Raw genomic sequence first — 23,130 nt, forward strand, 5'->3', positions numbered from 1 at the left:
TTCACTCCCTGGGGTTAAGATGAGAGTAATGCCAGTTAATGAACTATTTTAAAGGCTCAATGTGGCTGCTGTATAGTGGATACACTAGGTAGGCAGGAGTGTGAACAAGGACAATTCATGAGTGCTGAGGTCCAGGGAGAAGAATGCTGGCTTGGATGAGGATGGTAAGGGGGAAGGAATAGTGTCTTTGGGTTTACTTTGAAGGTAGAACTGGGGCATTTGCAGATGGCTTGGATATGAGGAGTGAGAGGAAAAAGTCCAGTATGGCTCCTCCTAGAGTTCTGGCCTGGGAAAGTGGGTAAATGGAGTATCATTTATCTAGAAGGGTAAAGAGGGGGAAAGTTGGTTTAGGAGGCCATCAAGAGCTCTATTTTGGTCATGTTTTGTTTGAGATATTCATTAATTCAAATGAAGACTATACTAAGCAGTTGGACTTTGAGTCTGGATTTCAGGGGAGAGATAGGAGCTATGCAGTTATTAGTGTGTAGAGGGTTGTAAAGCAGTAAGAATGGGTGAGATCCCTAAGGGTGAATGGCAGAGAACAGACTGGAGACCTAAGCCCTGGTACACTCTGGCCTTCAGAGCGGTCAGGCCAGCAAGGCATCCTGCCAAGTCCTCTCCCTCTGAAGCACTGCATGCTGTGGTCTGCAGCTTTTATTCTCCCACATAAATACAATAAACAGAAGAAAAAATATGTACTTTCATTCTTCTCTTCCTCTCTCTAGAAATGTACATGCTAGTAGGTAGCTTAGTAAGAGCTGTTTAGATCCTCCAGACTCTTAGAATTTGTTAAGTTTACCATGTTTAATGAAGAACATTGAGAGCTCAGCTGTGCTTGCTATAAACTGATGATGCATCCATAAATAAATGCAATGTCCAGAGAGCTCAAATGTCCAGGCTTAATCTTATGGCAAATCAGAATGCAAGCAACCGAAATTGTTTTTAATATCAATGTTCCAATTCACATCAACAAAATATTTGTGGTTCTAGGAGATAAAGGGAAACATTTTACTCAGTTGTTACCCAAATGAGAAGCAGAGCAGGAAAATGGCATTACTTATGCTTTTCATATTTTAAAAGTTTTCATATTGTTAGAAAAAAGAACAAAGAAATTCTTTTAGTGAGGCTATATCTCTAAAAGTGGATCCCACTATGTAACCCTGAAGATAGAAAAATGATAGCATTTTCTTAGCCGAAGAAGTGATTTATCACAGAGCTCTCAAATTTATGAGACAGGTTTTATGTCCACTAAGTTCTATAGCTTATCTTCTGAGCTATCACTGTTTGCCTAAGCCATAACCATGGGCAAAAGACCTTCTTCCAATTCTATTATTTTTCAGAATGTGACAGAAAATCTATTTTGCCTACAATGAAAGAAATGACTCACTTCACAAATTTAAAATAATGCCTTTTTTGCTTATCAAAATTATATTAAATGATAAAAAATGATTTTAATTCATTTTATCGATAGTTAATATTTTCTGGATGTTATGACCTGAGACTGGTATATTGTATACATATTTATATATTTCAATTCTCACAGTAAGTCAGTGTTTCTAACCCCCCAGGGATTTTACTTGGCAAAGTTTTTCTTAAATCATTAGGAGACCCTGGCTTTTTCTATTGCCATGGCATTTGTTGCAGTGAGTGCTTATTACTTGAAACACTAGTATGAAGAATAATGAGGTTCTTGGACCGCAATTGATAATATTAATGGTAGAACATACTTCTAGGCAAAATCTTATTTTCCCATCATGTCATCGTATTCTTCCCCGTAAATGCAAAGAAGTTTCGCTTAAGAAACTTATATTCTTATGCTTTGCTCTGAAGAGTTTTTTATAATGAGCACACATGAGTATTTACAGTTACTGAAAATAATTAGCTAGGATGTGAGTAATGTGCCAAAAGAATTGAACATTCTGCCCACAAGATAGAAAAGATAGGAAGGAGTGAAAGGATTCATAGAAAATACCTGAAAATTACAGTCAAAATTGGAGATACAGTAAAACTGAAAAGAAAAAAAAGGCAACCAGTCATATAATTTTCTTTGAAGGCTTCTAACAGATTGAAAATAATACCAGAAAAATGTGAAATCTCATGGACTATTAAGGCTGGAAGAAAACCTATTATGATAAGGTCTAGAATCCTCATTTTATGCAGGAGGAAACTGAAGTCCAGAGCGCATTTAAATCCCTCTTGGCATTGCGCCTTTTCCCCAGGCTCCTTTAATCGGACGGAGGAAGAAAAGGAGAAGGTCCGCTTATTTGTTCTTTTGCTTTATACTTCAAGTCTGAAATATTTCAATACAGAGGGGAAAAGAGAATATTAGAAAACATGAAAGTCAAGGACAGTTGTACCTACAGCAGATAGGATTGATGAGTCTTTGTAGATGTTTAAATTTCTAAATTTTGCCAAATGATGGTGAAAAAGGAAGAGAAGGCAAGAGTAAGAGGCCAAATGCCTGGCAACACACTAGCTGGTTTATAACCTTCATTCTCAGTACTTCTTGATCTTCCTCTAGTTGCCATTTTCTTCATTTTTAAGATGTGTCAACGAGCATTGAACATTTCCAAAAGCTTCCTTTGGGGCTACCTTTTCCCAAATATTTAGGGCTATTTCTGAGGTGTGTATGGTACATGAATTTTGGTGCAAAACCATCCATTCACAGGTCATGGAAAGCAGGTGGAGATGGGGGTTGAAACTCTGCAAGCACACAGGGCCCACGTGCACTGTGTGCTGGCTGCTAAGCCTGCTCTAAGTCTCTGATACCTGCAATTTGTCTCGGGAAGAATCTTGTGTGGCAGATATTATCATTGCTTACACAGCCTGCTCTGTGACTCTGATGCCTACAATTTGTCTCGGGAAGATTCCTCTGGGGCAGATATTATCATTACTTACATGTTACAGGTCAGGAAACTGAGGCACAGAGTGTTAAAAATCAACCAAACAAGCAGAACAAAACCCCAAATGAACAGAACCAAAAATCCAGGGTTGGTCACATATCAGGCAGAGCTGAAAGGCGTGTGTTAGAAGCTGAAAGGCACATTCGCACATCTCTGAAGAAGGACAAGGAAAGAGTCTGCTCAGTGACGGAATCCTGAATAGGATGAAGGTCTCACCTTTCTTCAGGGCACAAAACTTTCCTACAATAACTTTTTATGGGGAACTGGTTCAGACTGAACACATCAGAGGATGATGCTGGAACATGGGGCAGCGAACGCAGGCAATCCCAAGACCAAGTGTTCCCAAATAAAACCTGTCCTTGAGTCTGGCCTTCAAGATGGTGGCCGAAATTGCCCATTTGCTCAAGCTTTTCTTGAAAACCCAGTAATTCTCCACCCTATGCCTTGCTGGTGATAATATAACAATATGGGATCATTTTATGGAATGTGAAATTCATTATATTTATGCAGAACTTGGTTCCCTCAGATGAAAGATGCTATGAAAACACAAATACCAACAATGCTGAGCTGTACGATGTGCTTCAGGGAATTCTGGCTTTCACAGCTTAAATGTAATAAGCACTATTTACCTGTCCTAAAACTGAAATTTTATTGCACATAGACGGAAGAAAATAGTGAAGGCTCAGAGTACTAAACTGCATAATTCAAGGAGAGGTCTTGTCCTTGTATAAACTATGCCTTTCTCCTTCACACTGAATGTTGAATTACCATTATAAGAGGGTCTTTTAAGCTTATTAACCCATAATCCTCTTTGATGAATATAAAAATCTAATTTTCTCCTTTAAAGCTGTATGAAATTAAAAGTAAAGCATTTACTGTGATTTAAAGCAGTGAGATAAACTATTTCTATAAATATGTGTATATGCACTATATATATATATTTCTTTATATATATAAATAATAAGTTCTCCTAGAAAATATGTCCATTACCTCAATACCTCTCAAGGTAAAATCATTTGATTAAAAACAATCTCTGGCTTTGTTATTCTTGCTGTTTTAATTAACAGTGTTATTTTTACGTTAGGTAACTGCAATTATTTAGTCTTAATCAAGTTTTACTCATTTCTTTGCTTACAATGTTTTTTTTTAAATCCCAACTTTTTTTCTCTTTTGTTTGAATTCATTTTTGTTTCACTGGAGGAATCCACAAATGCCATGCCATAATAGATGTGCGGAAGTTGCATTTTCTGAATCCACATTTGCCTGAAAGTCTTTGTTTTAACCTTATTTACAAACAGTAGTTTGACTTCACATATAAATTGAAGTGCAACATACTTTTCTTAAGTATTTTTAAGATGTTTGCTTTATTGTTTTTTGACAACTGGTATTGTTTATGCAAAATGCAAATCTGACTCTTGTCCCATGGCAGATAACCTAGTTATTTTCTCTCTAGAAGCTGTTAGGATTCCTTTCTTTATCCCTAACACTGAAATAGTAGCAGCACAGCAATGAGTCTAGCATGGTTATTTGGAAAGCCTGTTGAATAAGTGAAGACTCAGGCTCATAAGGGGAGCATCTTATCATTTCCTCATTTTTTTCAACATAAACAAATGTCTGTAAATAGTGATGTAAAGAAGGATGGGGATAAAGTTGTTACTGGGCAGAAATTTATGTATTTGATTAGGAATTTGTTCACTCACTGGTAACCTGGTGATCCAACCAGTCATCCTCCTTCCCAAAGTTCTTATACCACACTGGACATTGTCTCATTGGTAATGAAGGTTGAATGTCCTTTAATCTTACTGCTCTTCAGTGTCTCTTTCTTCATTGTCTGTTGGCTGAAAAAGTATATCCTGGCCTTTATGGATCGGGCCAGCTTTCTTTTCCAAGGACTTAGAAGGTGCAAATGCCGGCTCCGCTTTTATTATCACTTTTTGAAACTTTCCAGTGAATCCAGGAACACACCACTTAGGCCTCAGCCATCCATCTATCCTGATATAAAGCACTAGCTACTTCCCATGGACTTTCTTTAGGCCATTTGCAATTCAAAAAATATATATCTTTAATAAGCACATGCACCTTGAGTGACTATAAAAATGTGTAAGATGCCCACAACTTGACTAAGGCAGGTAATGTCATTATCTCTGCTTTACAGATAAGGAAACCAAGGACTTGAATGATGAAGTAACTTTCCTAAGGACACACAGTTATCAAGGGTTTCTAAGGATTCACAACCAAAGAGCATGAAACTACAGCCATGCTCATAACAAGGACAGAATAGTCCGTCTCAACAAATGATCCAAAGAAGAACATCAGTTAAGGGCACTGCATTATTAACTAGGGTGTTAACAGACTCGGCCTTGTTCTGAGACTAACCGTGCCTTGGGAGGATTAATATGATACTACTGTATGGCAAGAATTTGGTGGGGCAGAGTGTATGAAAACTTAAGCGAAGGGTGTAGCTTTGGGAATGGCAAATAGAAACTACGATATGTACAAAGAATTATATAACAGAGCAATTAATTGTATGGGGGACAAGAAAAGAAAGTGAAAGCCAAAAAGGGAGATTTAGAGTTCGGGTGGGAGAGAAAAAGGTGTAGTCATTCACAGAAATAGAGACGGTGACTGAAGAATGGCATTTGGGCAAAAATGGTGTTTGAACATTCTGAGTTTATGGTGTTAATGAAATATAGATCTGAAACTCAAGACAAGGTACAGGAATTACTGAATTGAAAGCCAATAATCCAGACAGGGTGACTAAAAATGTGTGATGGGCTAAAAGCTGGCCAAGATAAATATGGAGAAAATGTGCCCCTGTGCAGAGTCCTAGAGAATGTGTGTGTTTGGTGGGTGGGAATAGAAACAGTGTCTCCAAAGGACAAGGAGAGGAAAAAAGAAGTCAGAGAACTGAACTGGTACCAGGTGATGCCTCAAGAATAGTTTTTCCCCAAGTAGACAAAAATGTGGGTAGCAGAAGGAAACACTGAAGAAATCAAGGAGGAGGATGGAAAATGCCTTTAAATTTAGGAAGTGTTTTCAGTTGAACGGTGAATTTAGATGGCAGTTCAACAGCAAAGTTAAGAAGTGGGTAAGTATTGAGGAAAGACAAAAAAGAAAAGTAACTACTTTTTCAAGAAATTTAGTGGTGAGTGAAAGGAATCAAGAATGAAGACACTATTTGTGAGATATTTAAGAAAATATAACTTTTTTAGTTTATTTATTTGAAAATAAGAGAAACTGGGATGTGTATCAGCAAGGGATAACACAGACATGCATTATTGGAGCCATTTAATAAAAAATAATTATATTGTTAAAATGTGGTAAGGTATTCTAAGATGCTCAGAAGACATGTCAGAAAAAGAAAAGAGGTCTTAAAAATAATACTTTAAAAGAAAACACACAATGGAATGTGATTATTATTTTAAAAAATTAGTCCCTCACTAGTTGAGATTAAAAAAAAACTAAAATAAAATTTAGAAAGACTAGGAAACAACACTAAGTATCAGGAAACAGAATGAGAGACACTAGATATGGATGGCATAACAATTCTTACCACAAATAAAAATGGACTATATTTATTTCTCCAAAGAGCAAACTATGTTTAGATTTAGAAGTAAATCAAAATGTCATGGATTAAAAGATAAATGTTTAAAGAAACTAGAAAAAAAATCACCAAAATATTGTTAAGGTGTTATAAATTTTATTGTGGGAAAAAAAAGAAATGAAACCAAAATGATGAGCCTTTCCTGTAAGCACAGGCATAACAAATCTGCTCCATAGAATAATGTCATTCAACACAGCTTTGGTATCTCTGGATACCAGAAAATATAAAAATTTCAGGGGATGAAAACAAAAAAGTGTAGTTTGTGGAAGAGTAAGGTATATGAGCTCAGGTAGAAAGCACTAGAGTGAATAGAGAATTTACTGAGTGTCTGGATACAAGATAAATGTCCGTCCCAACAGTATTACTGGATATTATTTATAATCAGGTAAAATTCATGCTGAAAAAATTAATCTGTTTGCTACAGCATGCTAACCTATAAAATTTTTAGAATAGACATTTAAATTATTTAGAAACTGCAGAGAAAACACTAAAAGCATGCTGATGGATTTAATGGCATATTTTCATAAATAGAAAAATCCAACATTTCTGAATGGGAAGGCTAAAGTAATACATTCGAAAATCTGAAAAAAAAATCCTACCACAGTCTCTGTAGACAAAGAAAAAGGATTTAAAAAAATAAAAAAAAAATTCTAATTAAAAAAATATACTTAAGAGTGTTTTTTGGTAGTAGGTATGGTTCTTTCATTTCCACATTTAGAACTCCCTTAATGAGCTCTTGAAAGGCTGGTCTAATGGTAACGAATTCCCTTAGTGCCTGCTTGTCTGGAAAATATTTTATTTCTCCTTTGATTATGAAACTTAGTTTGGTGAGATATGAAATTCTTTGTTGGAATTTCTTTCTTTAGGAATGTTGAAAAGAGGCCCCCAATTTCTCCTGCTAAAAAGTCAAGTCTGCTATTAGCCTCATGGGAATTAATTTGTACATGATCTGATCTTTTTCTCTAGTTGCCATTAAAATTTTTTATTTAATGTTGACCTTGGACAGTCTGGTGACTATATGCATTGGTGATGTTCATTTTGTATAGTATCTGGAAACAGCATTCTGGACATCAGCTTGGGAAATAATTTATGACTATGTCCTCAAAACCAATTGCAACAAAAACAAAAACTGACAAGTGGGACCTAATTAAACTAAAGAGCTTCTGTACAGCAATAGAAAATAATAACATTGTAAACACACAGCCTACAGAATGGGAGAAATTATTTGTAAACTATGCATCTGACAAAGGTCTAGTATCCAGAATCTATAAGAAATTTAAACAATTTAACAAACAAAAAACAAATAATCCCATTAAAAATGGGAAAAAGACATAAACAGATACTTCTCAAAAGAAGACTTACAAGCCACCAACAAACATATTTAAAAAATGCTCAATATGACTAATCATTAGAAATGCAAACTGAAACCACAATGACATACCATTTCACACCAGTCAGAATAACTAGTATTAGAACAGTCAAAAAACACACACATGCTGGTAAGGCTGTGGAGGAAAGGGAATGTTTATACTGTTGGTGGAAATGTAAATTAGTTCAGCCACTGTGGAAGGCCATGTGGAAATTTCCTGAAGAACTTAAAACAGAACTACCATTCCACCTGGCAATCCCATTACTGGGTATATATCTAGAAGAAAATAAATCATTCTACCAAAAAGACACATGTACTCATATGTTCATTGCAGCACTATTCACAGTCACAAAGACATGGAATCTATCTAGATGCCCATCAATGGTGGATTGATTAAAGAAAATGTGGTATGGATACACTATGGGATACTATGCAGCCATAAAAAAGAATAAAATCATGTCCTTTCCAGCACCATGGATGCAGCTAGAGGCCATAATCCTAAGCAAATTAACACAAACCACAGAACACCAAATACTGCATGTTCTCACTTATAAGTAGGAGCTAAACATTGGGTACTCATGGACATAAAGATGGGAACGATAGACACTGGGACTACTAGAGGGAGGAGGGAGGAGAGAGGCAGAGGGGCAAGAGTTGAAAAACTGTTGTGTACTATGCTCAGTACCTGGGTAATGGGATCAGTCATACCCCAAACCTATCACCCTCTGAATCTAAAATAAAAGTCAAAATGATCTACATATATCATTGGTGATAATCTTGCAAGATATATTTGTGGTAATCTTGCAAGATACATATATATATATATCTTGACAAAGGAGACATCATAATATAATAAAACACAGAACGATAACTCATAAATAAGAGAAAAAACAGCTTCACATCTTATACCACGATCATCTTTGTTATTTAAGTTTGAGGTGCTTGGGAATCTCTGTGTTTTTGATCTGCATTTTTACAACTCTAGTTTTAGCACAATCAATATAGATAGAGATTTGTAGAATCTGCGAATCTTCGGGCAGAGGTAATGGACAGTCTGGCTGCCATGTAATCTACAAAACTATCCACATCTTTGTCAGGTGCTGAATGCCCCACCTCAGCAGCTGTAAAGGGCTGCAGGTATCATAGAGTGTCTGGGCCCCCACCCACATCCTTGAAAGAGGGGTTGTGACTGCAGAGCATCAGAACTGGGTCTCATAGTTCTTATAATCTCCTGCCTTGAAAGGCATAGAGTGACAGGGAAGACAGATAGGGTAAGATCAGCTTTTCAAATTTCTCATCTCTCTACTCAAAGAGTGCTCAATGATGAAAGGCTGAACAGTGAGCAAGCACAAAACTTTCTTTGAGGCATCAGAAAAGCAAATTTTCCAAATCCATTCACAGCTGGATAATCATATTAGCTGTTATTTCTTTAGTCTTAGAAGACAATCTAGCCCATTATCCTCTGTTTCAAGGGTAAAGAAAGATAGCAAGATATGAAATAAACTAGTCATTGCATAGAGACAACACCTATGAAGTACCATGAAATTGGTATATTTCTATTTTTCTGCATAATAATATTCTTGATTTGACCTGCTCTAGGCTTCCCTCTTATATTGTTCATTTCCCAATTAAATGAAAAAAAAAATAATGTTACCAAAGGCAGAAGACAGTAGTCATAAATGCTAATTTACATGAGAAACAGTTACCATTTTTCATGAAAACATATCAAAAGCAAACTTTATTTAAAGACATTGTAAATTTTTCCCATTATTCATCAGCAACTTTGAGAGATCTGTCAATTCTTTCTAATACAGAATTTGTCACATTTTATGTTCATTTCTGTCAGCTGATGAAGTACATTGCTCTATAGTGGAAAAATTTTCCTCTGTTTTTCAATAAAGCATTCACAATTCCACTCATATCTTTTCAAGAGGCCCACTCATATAAAAGTGTTATGTCTTCTGAGCCCAGATTTTGATCATGATCTAAATGCCTCTTTAAAGGGTAGAATCTGGTTTGACATTTGCCTTTTTTTACTGACCCACTCCTTGCAATAGCCACTCGTAAATATTCCTCTAAACATTTTTTTCCTTGACTCGTTAATAAAATTCACCAGCGGAAATCTGGAATAATAATTATGTCAAGTACTGTACTTATCAATGTCAAAATCTAACACTGTTTTAAAGATTCATTATCCTGCAAACTGTCGTCACAACTGTATCCCTCAGCCAAGTGTTTTAATAAAGACTAGTTTAAATGCTTGTTCTTCCTCAGATCTGGATTAATTTAACAGGCTGGGATGATGTCGAGCTTGTGTTTTATCTTTGACATAAAAATTGCATCTTTCATAACACAAAAAAATTCCGTGTCTACACTCCCTACTGGAAGGAGACTAATCACTTCTATAACAATAAGGGCTAAAATAATTCAAGTTCATAGAAATATGTCAGCCAAAATCACACTAGAAACTAGAGGAATACAGGCCTGGGAGGGAGAATGAAGCATTGTAAATCTCTGCTGTTTATCCTGGCTTGGTGTTTGAAGTTTCAAGATGACCAAGTATTACTTTTGTGAACGATGATATAAGTGAGCCTCATAATGAATAAGAAGGTGTATGCAATAATACCTGAGCTCATCCAGAGCAGTCATGAGGTATGGAGTGTGCAAAAATTGCATTTAACCTGCATACAATTTAGAAAAGATAGAGGGAGAGATTTATGAATGGAGATGCTAAAGGGTGTAAGAATAACTCAGGAGTCCAAAGATTGCTAAAAACGATCAGGAGTACAAAGTATTGGAAGACATGGTTTTAGGACTACTGATAATAACTAATTATTACAAAATAAAAAAGCCACAGGTGGCAGCTCCAGCCATCTCCTTGGGTTAAATGTGAGAAAGCAGCAACAGGTGTCCTGAGCCTTTCTCACTGCTGTGCAGTGGACTCTCGGTCATTTTGAAACTTCAAACACCAAGCAAGGATAAAGAGCAGAGATTTACAATGCTTTGTTCTTCCTCCCAGGCCCATATTTCTCTAATTAATTATATGTATGGATTAATACATATTATGAAGGTTGCTCAGAGAGAGAGCTAGAAAGAAAGAAAGAAAGAGCAAGCTAGTGCAGAACATATTTCTGTGTTTTGTCAGTTGGTGTTTGGAGAGTATATGTTCTCACTTACTCCATGCAGGCACTGTAGTAGGTTCTAATACTCTAAAGAAAAATAATGAAATAATAGCCATTGTCACCTGTATTAGTCCATTTTCACACTGCTGATAAACACATACCCGAGACTGGGCAATTCACAAAAGAAAGAGGTTTAATGGACTTACAGTTCCACGTGGCTGGGGAAGCCTCACAATCATGGTAGAAAGCAAGGAGAAGCAAATCACATCTTACATGGATGGCAGCAAGTGGAGGGAAACTCCTGTTTTTAAAACCATCAGATCTCATAAGACTTATTCACTATCATGAGAACAGCATGGGAAAGACCCACCCCCATGATTCAGTGATCTCCCAGCTAGACACTCCCACAACACATGGGAATGATGGGAGCTACAAGATGAGATTTGGGTGGGGCCACAGAGCCAAACCGTATCACTGCCAAAGATTTCAGAGTCTAGTTTCAGGATGGCAGAAATGGGCCCTAAACAGGCCGGCTAGGAAGATGATGACCCTAGGAAATGAATCTCTGAGTCACTTCATCCAGGATCCAACTCTCTGGTGGCTGCTGAAACGGCTGCTGCATTCCAGTGATCCCTGGACTGGCAGAGTCACAGGAAGAGTCTGTGCTAAGACTTCTGCAAGGCACTTACACACATTGGCCTCATGCTGGGAGTGTGTTTTGTTTCTTTCATCATTGGCATCATGCTTCATGCCAGGAGTGTGTTTTCTTTCTCTCAAATGCACTTTTGTTCCTCCAATCATTGGTTCCTGCCCTGAAGGAACAGAAACACACTAGAATGGCAGAGTCCACACTACTAAGTAAACCTCGTCCAAGGGATGGTCATTTTCTTCAGGGCAGAGGTCATAGGTGTGGGCTGCTGAGCCTCAAATTCTATCAGATGGCTCTGAACTCATTCTACAGTCAATGATAAAATATCCCTGTTTTTATTCTATGCTACTGGTTTAGAAAATAAAGTCTTAATTTCCTGGAGAATCTGCCTCACGAGGAGCCAGAAAGGTATAGAAAATAGGACCACACACAAAAAAATATATGATAACAAAGAAAATTCCATCTGGAGGCCAAACACGATTTGCTAACCTCCTGTCACCTTGAATCTGCTCAATCACCAGGTGCCCGAGTCCACAGCACAGCAGTGAGAAAGGCTCAGGGTATCTGTTGCTGCTTTCTCACGTTTAACCCATGATGGCTGGAGCTGCCACCTGTGGCTTTTTTATTTTTGCATTAAGGCTCTAATAATTCTACTGGCTGCTGATTGATGTTTATCTGGAGGAGAAGCTCCTAGCCTTTTTGCTTTTTCCATATTTATAATGAGGATTGTGCTTGTAGTTAAACTGCCCAACCTTGAAACTCTCAACCTCTGGATAGCAGTTCTTCCCTGGAATATGGTTATAACATGACATGCACTGATATGTGCTGATTCTTTTGCCTAGAGGATCAGTTGGTTTATTTTTAACATTTAATTTTATATTTTTACTTTAATATACCTTCTAAAACATAGTTAAACTTAGTAGAGGCTTGAATTTTTGTCTTAATGTATCCTTTTCATTTTACCTAAAATCTTGTTGACATTTTATTCCTTTTCATGCTTTCCAGGTTATTTGCCTATTTTAAAATAACTTCTCCTTTGTTTCTATTTGGATTAAAACCTTTTTAGTAGCTATTACTAGAACATTAGCTACAATGGACTACAGCTGTGATTATTTAGTAACTGTAATGAATGTAATGCAGCAAACTCAGTTGCCTTTCTTCTTCTTCTTCTTTTTTTTTTTTTTTTTTTTTTTTGAGACAGAGTCTCACTCTGTCACCCAGGCTGTAGTGCAGTGTTGTGATCTCGGCTCACTGCAACCTCTGCCTCCTGGGCTCAAGCGATTCTCCTGCCTCAGCCTCCCGAGGAGCTGAGATTACAGGCGTTCACCACCACATCTGGCTCATTTTTGTATTTCTAGTAGAGATAGGGTTTTGCCATTTTGGCCAGGCTGGTCTTGAACTCCTGACCTCAGGTGATCCGCCCGCCTTGGCCTCCCAAAGTGCTGGGATTATAGGTCTGAGCCAGCACACCCGGCCCCAACTGTTGCCTTTCTATAAAAATCAACCAACCCTTGTACCCATCCCTTCCTTAGAATCAATGATTCAGAATACAACACATTAGGAAAACTATGTAATACAATAAATTAGAAATAATTAACAGGCAATTTCAAATGTATTACCAAAGATGCATTATTAAGATGTGTAATACAACTTTGATTTATGCCACGAGCATCGAAAATCTTGAACAAACAAACTCCACGGCATTTCTTGGCTCCTCTTCTCTGCTACATACATCAGAAGAGCTCTGGGAACTCACTGCATGGCTTCCGCACCTCCTGTCTCCTCTTCACCTAACCTCAGTCACTTTAGCATGATTGCTCCACCTAAACGTATTGTCCAGGCCACTGGTGACCACCATTTGTTCAAGACCAGTGGTCACTCCTTTACCCTCTTCTCACTATGACTCTTCAGCATGTGACTGTGTTGGCCACTATCCCACTTATACCTTCTTCTCTTGGCTTCTATTGAACCATTCTCTCTGGCTTTTCCCCTATTGTAGTGAATTCTTATAATTTTTTGTTGCTTTGGCATCAATTTTAAATTTAGATTGGTCTTACTCACGCAAAGCCTAATCATGTTTGACACAGTTTCCATCCCCCCTACCTCCTTGCAGTTTCTCAAGGTGGTCAATCAAGACATCTGCCTTGTACACTGCCTTCTGGTAACCACCTCCCCGTGGGACAGCTGGGTACACCCTACTAATCCCCACACCCTGCATAGACTGCACAGGTATCCCACCCACACTGACCTTCTCTCAGTCACAGCATGATGCCATAGGGCATGTGCCTGCTTGTTCTAAACCCACCGATTAGAAACCTGATTGCATAATGTCCTGAACCCCAATGAAGGCTTTGGCCCACAGCTCCCTCTCTCTCTCGTTCTGCACCTGCTGGTTGAGCCTGTGTGTCCTGGATGGCTCCCTGCTTTTTGCTGGCCCTGCAAATGGTGCTGCGCCCTCTCTTCTCCAGACCTGTAAACAATAAACTGCTTCTGTCATTTCATGGATTCTGATGAGTTGCCTCTTCTACCCCATCCTAACTTCTGTCCTGGTCAGGGCTCTCTGGGAGAGTGGCTGCCTTGGTAGGAATAAACTACACACAGGTCAGATGAGAGCCACAAGGGCATGTGCCAGGATAAACAAGCTTCCCATGAGAGGGACACCTGGCCACAGGCTAGACACTTAGGTATCAGGCTGTCTGTGAGGTCAAAGAAGGATCCCATGAAAGGCACATGGGAAACACCCACAACCACATCCCCAGGATCCCCGTCAGGGCAGGGCTAGAGTTTACAGCCACTATCATGAGAGGGAACTCAAGACTAAATTAGGAAAAAACAAATCATCTATATAACTGGTTGATTTTTCTCAGTGACTTGGGCTTCTTCATCTTCCTCTATTCCTGCTCAAATGTTAGTGTGCTTTGAGGTTTGGTCCTGGACCCTTTTTATCTTTTCTAATCCCACTCTCTCCTTGGGGCATCTTATCTGGTCCTGTAGCTTGAAATAGGAACTATATGCTGATGACTTTCAAGTTCACATCTTTAACTCCAGATCTTATTTACAGCTGCTGGCTTGGCATCTTGAAATTAGCTGTTAAAAACTCAAATCTGGATTTCTACTGTACCTTACCTCCCAATAAATAATGTGACCAAGATGTTGAAATGTTAGATGCCACACCAACCATCATCCAGTTGCTCAAGCTCAAACCCCAGAAAGTTCTCTTTATTATTTTATTTTTATTTCACTCAGCATCTAATCCAAAAGTAACCCATACTAAATCAATTTTAAAATATGTCCTAAATCTGTCCACTCTCACCCAAGCTATTCCTGTATCCAGCCTGTACTGCTGCCATAGTATGCCATGGCTTCTAAGGAGTCACCTACTAACACTCATTCCTTCTCCAACCCATCCTCTACTAGGAGCCAGAAGGATCCTCTAAGAATGTTAATCAGTTTACGTTGCTGTCTTACTCAAAACCCTTCAGTGACTTCCCACTCAATATAACATCCCAAGCCCTTGACCCACCTTGCAAGGCCCAGCGTGTGGTCTGGCTCCTGCCTCTCTCCCCCCAACTGTCCCACTGACCCCTCTGTTTCTCAAACAGGCCACCTGGCTTCTGACTCAGGAACTTGGTAGTTCCCACTTCTTTTGCTGGGAACATTTTTCTCAGGCCCTCCCAGGTCTAAGACCTTCAGCAATTCATATTTCAACCTAGATATCGCATCCCCAGAGAAGCCTCCCTGCCTGGCCCCTCCAACAGGCCTCTTGGTCTTCTCCAGCCACCATGCTTTGTCACATTATCTTGTTATATCTTCTCATGAAATTATGGGTTTGATAAGTTACAGTCTATCACCTGCTATTAGAATTTAAGCGCAAAGAGAACAGGGACCTCTAGTCTTGGCTACCTCTGCATTTCCCAACCTGGGAAAATCGCCAGCACCTAACAAGCCAAAAAAAAAAAAAACCTGTAAATTTGATAAATAGGAGAAGAGGGCTTTTCTGTATCTTGTATAATCCTGTATTTAACAGAAGAATACATGTAAAAATACTATGCAATTTGAAAAGGGTATGAATGGGTTTATGTGAGTATCATTATCTCACATGCCTCTTGCATTGCATTCTGAGTGCATCATATAGTCCACATTTATGACAACGTTAGTCTTCGGGGGGAATTTTCACATCCAGTAACACACATATATTAAATGGCCCATCATCCCTAAGTACATTAAAGGACTTTTCTACAGAAGTTCTAGGATAAAATAAAATCTTGACAGCACTCAGATAACCCTAAAAGTATAATCTCCAAAAATAATACCATTTGAAAACACATATGCAGTTAACAAAACCCTAAAGTTCATGAGTCCTAATCTTCAATTTGTTACAGATATAAATGGATACCTCGGTTCAGTAAACACATCACTAGTGCCATAGGAGGTATATGTATCTGCAACTGTGCTCATGGTAATACACTATTAAATATGCATGATCAGTAACTTTAACATTTTGAAGTCTGCCCCATGAAAGTAAGTTCAAAATGCCTTTCCCCCCCCACCATTAAAAGGCATAGTGGCCTATCTGTGATTACATTTGCAGGAAGAAAAATATGATGGCAATCACAGAAGACTTGAGTTTTGTTTCTATATGTGACAAATATCACAAGAATGTTTAATGAAACAAAAGGGCTGATTTTAGAATTGCTTTTTATTGGGTTTATTTTACTGGTATCAAATGATGTCAAATTGTCTTGAATCTTTTAACTAGATTATTCTTTGCCTATTAAATATTCTTACCAGCATCAAAGTACCATATCACAATTAAAAATAGGCAGTCCCCAGGAAATATCGAAAATTCTAGGGCTCTCAGAAACATCAAAATTAGGTCCTCTCCTTAGTACATGACTTCTGGTTTTGGGGGCTTCTTATTATCAACAAAAATCTGCTTGTGATCATCTGGAGTAATATAACTGTTTCCAGGTGTTTCTTCAACAAGACAGGTGAGTTGCTTCTTCACTGTGGACATGAGCAGGAGGTCTTGCTCAAGTTTCTTATACAGAGGAAACTTCTAGAAGGTTTAATTTTATCATTTGGCTTTTCTACTGCCATGACGTAAATAGACACCTGCGTATATTTAACCATTAAAAGAATCTCTGCTTAATTAATTGCTATAATTCTTTTTTATTTTTATTTTTTCCTTTAAAGCAAAATGTCTATTTTTTTTCTTTTTTTTTTTTTTGAGATGGAGTCTCGCTCTGTTGCCCAGGCTGGCGTGCAGTGGTGTGATCTTGGCTCACTGCAACCTCTGCCTCCCGGGTTCAAGTAATTCTCCTGCCTTAGCCTCCCGAGTAGAGTAGCTGGGATTCCAGGTGCCCACCACCATACCCAGCTAATTTTTGTATTTTTAGTAGAGACACGGTTTTACCATGTTGGCCAGGCTGGTCTCAAACTCCTGACCTCAGGTGATCCTCCTGCCTCGGCCTCCCAAAGTGCTGGGATTACAGGCATGAGCCACCGCGCCCTGCCAAAATGTCCATTTTTTTTTTTTTAATAATGAACAAATAGTTGCTAATGTGGCTTTTGTAAACCCCTATAATGGCCTGCATTTATGTTCTTTGTTAGGCATCAATACTGGACAGTGATTCCTGAGAGTTCCTTCATCCTCCCCCCGGATCTTGGATCTGTAACTGTTGACTCCTTCTTAAAGGAGGTTGATTGCACAGTCATAGCACAAACTTCATTGCAGTCATCGCAAATATGTGGTGATCTCAACCATTCTAACTAAAGGACTTCTCAGAAAATACTGCAGACTTGATTTAAGGATTATTGACAATTTTCTGGAGTTAATTTTCATTTATCATTTAAAAGCATCCATAAACATCATGGCAAAATTGTAGCATCCTGAAACATCTTGTCCTGGAACTTCTCAATGAGGCATGACATCTGAGCTTCATGAGAATTTAAGTAACCAGTATAATACAGTGTGGTGCAAACTGTGAAAATATTTCTTAAAGATCATTCCGATGGATTGGAATAGCAAACACTGTGATGAGAACCTTTTATAACATCTCAGCTCTTCATTTTTTTTCAGTTTTCAAGTAAAGTGTATGTGTAGTCTTCCACATCATTTAATGTTTCACTAATGAGAGTTGAGATAAAAGCAATAACCAACACTGGCTTAAGCTATGCCCTCTGCACTGGGGAAGAGATGCCAAAGAGAAAAGTATATACTAATCATTTACAGAATGAAAAAAATGTGATGACCAAGATGGATGGAAGTTATGGCCTCTTTATCAAGGAGGAGATACCAAAGAAAAAAATGACACAAATAATGATTTAATAAAAGATGAAAAGTGGAGATCTCAAAAACATAAGCGGGGGGCGTGGAAGAGTTTAATTAATGGTCTGAGATGTCAGAACCCAGGAAAGGCCTTTATATCTGAGCCAAATTATACCTGCCGCACGATGTGTGTTTCTCCGGTTAGGCTCTCTCTGTTGGGCGCATCCCCCAGCCCTGCACCTCAAAGCTCAAGCATGACATTTATATTAAAATGTGCTGCTTTAATTCTTCAGCAACTGCAGTGAGAAAGTCTCACTGGCTTGAATTCCTCTCACACTATTAATGTCCAGCTTGGCTTTATGAAAAGGTACATAACTGTTGAGATGCCTCACCTCAAGTCCATGTAACAACTCAGGTGAAGACAATTGGGTAAAACAATTAGTCTTGTCATTGATGAGTCCTCGTAAGGTCCATTTCATTGGCAAAAGGTAAACTGAACATGCAGAGATTGGGTTGGTAAAAGACTGTTTTGAATAACTCACCACCACATGTCCAAGCAGACAAAGCTGCAGACTCCTCTGTTCAATCTTCTTGCCTCCAGGAAGAAGAAAGCTGACCCCGGAGGGATCTTTGGGGATGGCATGGCTGGCATCAAACCCTCCCCATGCCTCAGCATGGTCATGGAGGGAGTAAGATGGCAGCTGATTTCTGTTGCTTCATATTACTGCATGAGAATTCAATGGAAGAACAGCTACTGACTGCCTTCTTAGCAGGATACCATTTTGGATGCTTAAAGTTGCTCAAAGTTGTTCCTACTCTTTTTAGGACTTCCATCAAAGAGTCCTTCACGTCCTGGAAAATCTCCAGTTAATATTCCCAGAGATCAGACCAGAAAACCCATGCAAAACCAACATGAAAGACAGAAGGGCCCTGGAAGTTACACTTACTCACTGAGTGATCTGGGCCAAGTAATGTGAGCAGTTTCTTTATTCGGTTTAAATGGGAAAAACGACTTAGGTCCTAGAGTTGCTGTAGGAATAAAGAAGACAGAGAGTGGTAGGCTGACTAACGGTCCCACAAAAGTATCTGCATCTTAATCCTTGGAATCTGGGACTATGTTAGGTTACATGGCAAACCAGGGATTTTGTGGATGTGATTAAATTAAAGATCTTGAGATGGTGAGTTTATCTTGGATTAGCCCGGTTAGTCCAGTGTAATTACAGAAGCCATAAGAGTAAAGCAGGAGGGTTGGAGTCAGAGAAAAGGAAGAAGATGCAACAGCAGAATCAAAAGTGAGAGACAAGCCGGGCTCAGTGGCTCATGCCTGTAATCCCAGCACTTTGGGAGGCCAAGGTGGGTGGATTGCTTGAGCTCAGGAGTGCAAGACCAGCCTGGGCAACATGGCAAAACAAATACAAAATACAATAAATAACAAAAGTTAGCCAGGTGTGGTGGTGGACACCTGTAGTCCCTCCTACTTGGGAGACTGAGGTGGGAGGATCTGTTGAGCCCCAGGGGGCAGAGGTTGCAGTGAGCCGAGATCATGACACTGCACTCCAGCCTGGGTGACAGAGCCAGACTGTGTCTCAAAAAAAAAAAAAAAAAAAAAAAAAAAAAAGACAAGGAGAGAGAGAGAGAAAGCAAGTGAAAGATTCTATCCTCATGACTTTACATGTGGTGGAAAGGGGCTAGGATCTAGGAGCCAAAGAATGCAAGCAGCCTTCGGAAGCTTGAAAAGGCCAGGAAATGAATTCTCCCTTCAAAATCTCCAGAAAAAAACAGCCCTGCTAATATCTTGACTTTAGCTCAGTGAGACTGATTTTGGACTTGTAACCTCTGAAACTGTAAGATAAAAAATCTGTTCTGTTTTAAGCCATCAAATTTGTGGAAATTTGTTACAGCAGGAATAGGAGTCTGATACAACAGTACACATAAAGCACTACATAAACTACCCGGGACATTATAAAAACTTAAAGAAATAGTACTTGCTTCTGTTTGCTTTTCCAAATTTTAGCAGCCCAAATCTAGAAAAACTTCAAAAACTCTTCACCTTGCGAAACAAATGAGCCATAAAATGCATTCAATAAAGCCATCATAATACCTGCTATCACAGTAGGATTAAAAACAGGTAAATTTGTCATTATCTACCCAGCCATGACCACCCAAGGATCACTTTCTTGTTCCACTAAATTCTGCAGAGAGGAAAACAACTTTGCATCCAAGGACAGCCAGAAAGACTACAGCCAGAAAGACTACAGCCAGAAAGCCAGAACCCCCACAGAGAGTTGCAGAATCCAGGTATAGCATGGGGTCTCTGAGCCTCGCTTGACTGGTATTTTTTACTAAAAGGAATGTTCTGTCATATTTGATCCACAGGATGGTTCAGATTAAGTAAATCACATAAAAATTTGTTAAATTATTCTAAAACAAAGACAATATATAAATTAAAGAGGGCTTATTCTCTCTCTATGAAATAGCAAACCTGGCTTTTACTCCTACGGAAACAGCATTTATGTCAACTGCCTAGGCAGTTAGCAAACAGTGTTCTTATTTTGCTGTGAATCCAGCTCTCATTAATTCCTGAGAGCCTATTACATACCCCAGAGAGCAACACTCACTGAAATATGTTTTCTCAGGTCTGATAAGAGCCATCTGCCACACTACACAGTGCTCAGGAAACAGCCGCGGATTTTACTGTGGGATATGAAACTTAAGACAAAAGTCAAAACTCGAGACAGGTGAATACCTTCAGTTTCTAAAGGCGGCCTCAATTCCAATGCAATGTATTCTTTTCCCTACCTTGTAAAAAGTCATGATTTTTATTGTTCATAATGAGAACACTTTTAGGGCAAGAACACAACTCTGAGAAAATCTCTAGCAACATTTTTCATTCCTTCTTCCCTCAAAATCTTATAGTACAAATAGCCACTTTATTCAAGCATGGGCTTTAATCTTTAGAAATTCATCTCACTTGCATCTGAAAAATATCACAAAATTTGAAGAAAAGACAGCATGGAGTTTTGCAATTTTGAAAAGATTTCAGAATCATTAGACAGGTCCCAATAGTTTCAGTGCCCCCCCTCCAATCCTGGGTGAAGAGGGACGGCTTCCTGGGCTAACCCGCCACTGTATCCTCTCCAAGGAGGAAGGACAGCAGAGAGTGGGGCTGTGAAACGAGGCCAAGGAACTCCCAAGGTGGCCGCCTCTCAACCTCTGGGAGCACCAGCTCTCTCTGACGCAGCTGCTAACGTGTACATTAAATTGGATGCTATTTATTTATCTAAACAATGACTGAAACTGTCTTCTGGCTGATCAACACATATCCTTCCGGAATGAAGAACTTTGAAGGACATTACTGTTTGCCACAGTGACTGTGGATGAAGCGAAAGGTGGTTTGTGGTGCAGGGCGAGCAGGAAGTGACACATGGAACCCAAACCTGAATTTGATCAGTGGCCCTACTGGGCCTCAGTGTTTCAGGGGCCTCTCCCTTCTATGAAGGTCACACAGATTGCCACTGGCCAATTTTTACTAGTTTCCTTAAATCTATCAGATTATATCTTACTGATGGTTTTTTTTTTTTTTTTAAACCAAGATAATCTCTTCTTCCCATTTAATTACATGCTGGTCTGAGAAAAGTACAAACACATCTCATCGTAGACACATATTCTCCGAAGCCCTAACAAGAAAGGTACTGCATTCTAGGAGTAGACTCTGGAAATGGACTTCCAACGCCTGTGACAAAATGCTCTTGTGATGTGAAGTTGTATTCTATTAAACATATTTCATATCAGTTCTTATTTCTTTAAAGTGTCCCTTCTCACTTTCTTTATTTTTAAAAGAATCACTGACTTCTTTTCTGAAACTAGTAGATGCATGTCTTTCTAATGTCTCCCATGATGGTTCAGTTCTTGAGCTCCACAAGGTCAATGTGGCTCCTCTTACCCTCAGCTCACTGTGGCAAGGGATGCCATGTGCTTTCAGCTGCTCAGGTCTCTTCAGAGAAATATGATGTGCAGGTGAGGTCAGTGACCTGAAACTGCTTTTATCAAAGCTGTTCCTAAAAATATTAGGTTATGTAATCCGTCTACTTGGAATTTCTGTTCTCTGTAGCTTTAGTGCTATTTTGAAGGAGATTACAGAGCTGATGAAAAAAAAAGTTAAACATGTCCGTCGGGCCCAACTTGCTCCAGTCTGTACTGTTTGAGAAAGGAAACCATCTCTCCCAAAACATTTGAACCCTGTAGCATGCACTACAGCAGGACCACCCATGAATGCTAAGTGCTACTTGTCGAAACTGTGGAATTTTCTAGAACACAGATGTAAAACGTTACTGAAAATAGGTACATAAGAATAAACTGGATAATAGTCCCAAGTTAACAACTATCTATGTCTCTTAATTTTGAATTCAGAATTTGACACACATCTAGAACAAACAAACAAACAAAAACATCGGTTCCTGAATACCTTTGCTATACAGGTGGTAAGACAAAATGTATTTTTTAAAAACAAACCATATTTGCTAATCACACCAATGCAAAGGCAGTGTTTACAGTTATATCCCAGTGCCTAGAGCCATGCCTGCCACAGCCTTGGTGTTCACTAAATATTTGTTGAATGAATGAACTAATATCCTGGATCCCTGTTTTCAAAAAAGAATGATTACCATTCAGCAGTCCACACACAGACAAAGGACTAGTGCCAAAATTTAAAGGATATACTTTTTGCTCCCACCACAATACATGCTGATGAAATTTTATAGAGTGAACTAACTCAATACAACTTCACAAACAATAATTAAGGATCCACGATATGCCAAACACTGCTAAGAGCTTAGGTAATGTGATGAAGGCCCACAGGGAGGGGGAGCACAGTGTTTATAGCCAGCCATGCTAATTATTAGCTTTACAGACTGGATTCCCAGTGAGAAATACACAAACCCAGGAACACACAGCTGTTCACATGGATATCTGCCATCACCCGGAGTGAAGCACAGCAAATCCAGGGCCCCTCTATGGCTTCTTCTCCATGTACATCTGTTGTGCCTGCTTTCCACCATCCTTGGTGATATCTTGGTCCCCACACATCTCCTATTGTCTCCATTGTTTGTTTTCTGTAATGCTTCCTTGCAGTCTATACATTTCCCTGATGTGCATTTGTGTCACCCACAACAATCAACCTAGGATGCCCCTGACAACAACACCTGGCTCCTCC

At 38.9% G+C, this 23,130-nt stretch overlaps 1 protein-coding gene across 8 annotated transcripts in view; it reads right to left on the bottom strand.

Annotated features, from left to right (window-relative positions):
• Positions 1–23,130, bottom strand: part of ADCY2 (adenylate cyclase 2) — a 431,254-nt gene that overhangs the window by 177,677 nt on the left and 230,447 nt on the right. The window lies entirely within an intron of this gene.

This window comes from Gorilla gorilla, chromosome 19 (genome assembly GCF_029281585.2).
Source record: "Gorilla gorilla gorilla isolate KB3781 chromosome 19, NHGRI_mGorGor1-v2.1_pri, whole genome shotgun sequence".
Taxonomy (NCBI): Eukaryota; Metazoa; Chordata; class Mammalia; order Primates; family Hominidae; genus Gorilla; species Gorilla gorilla.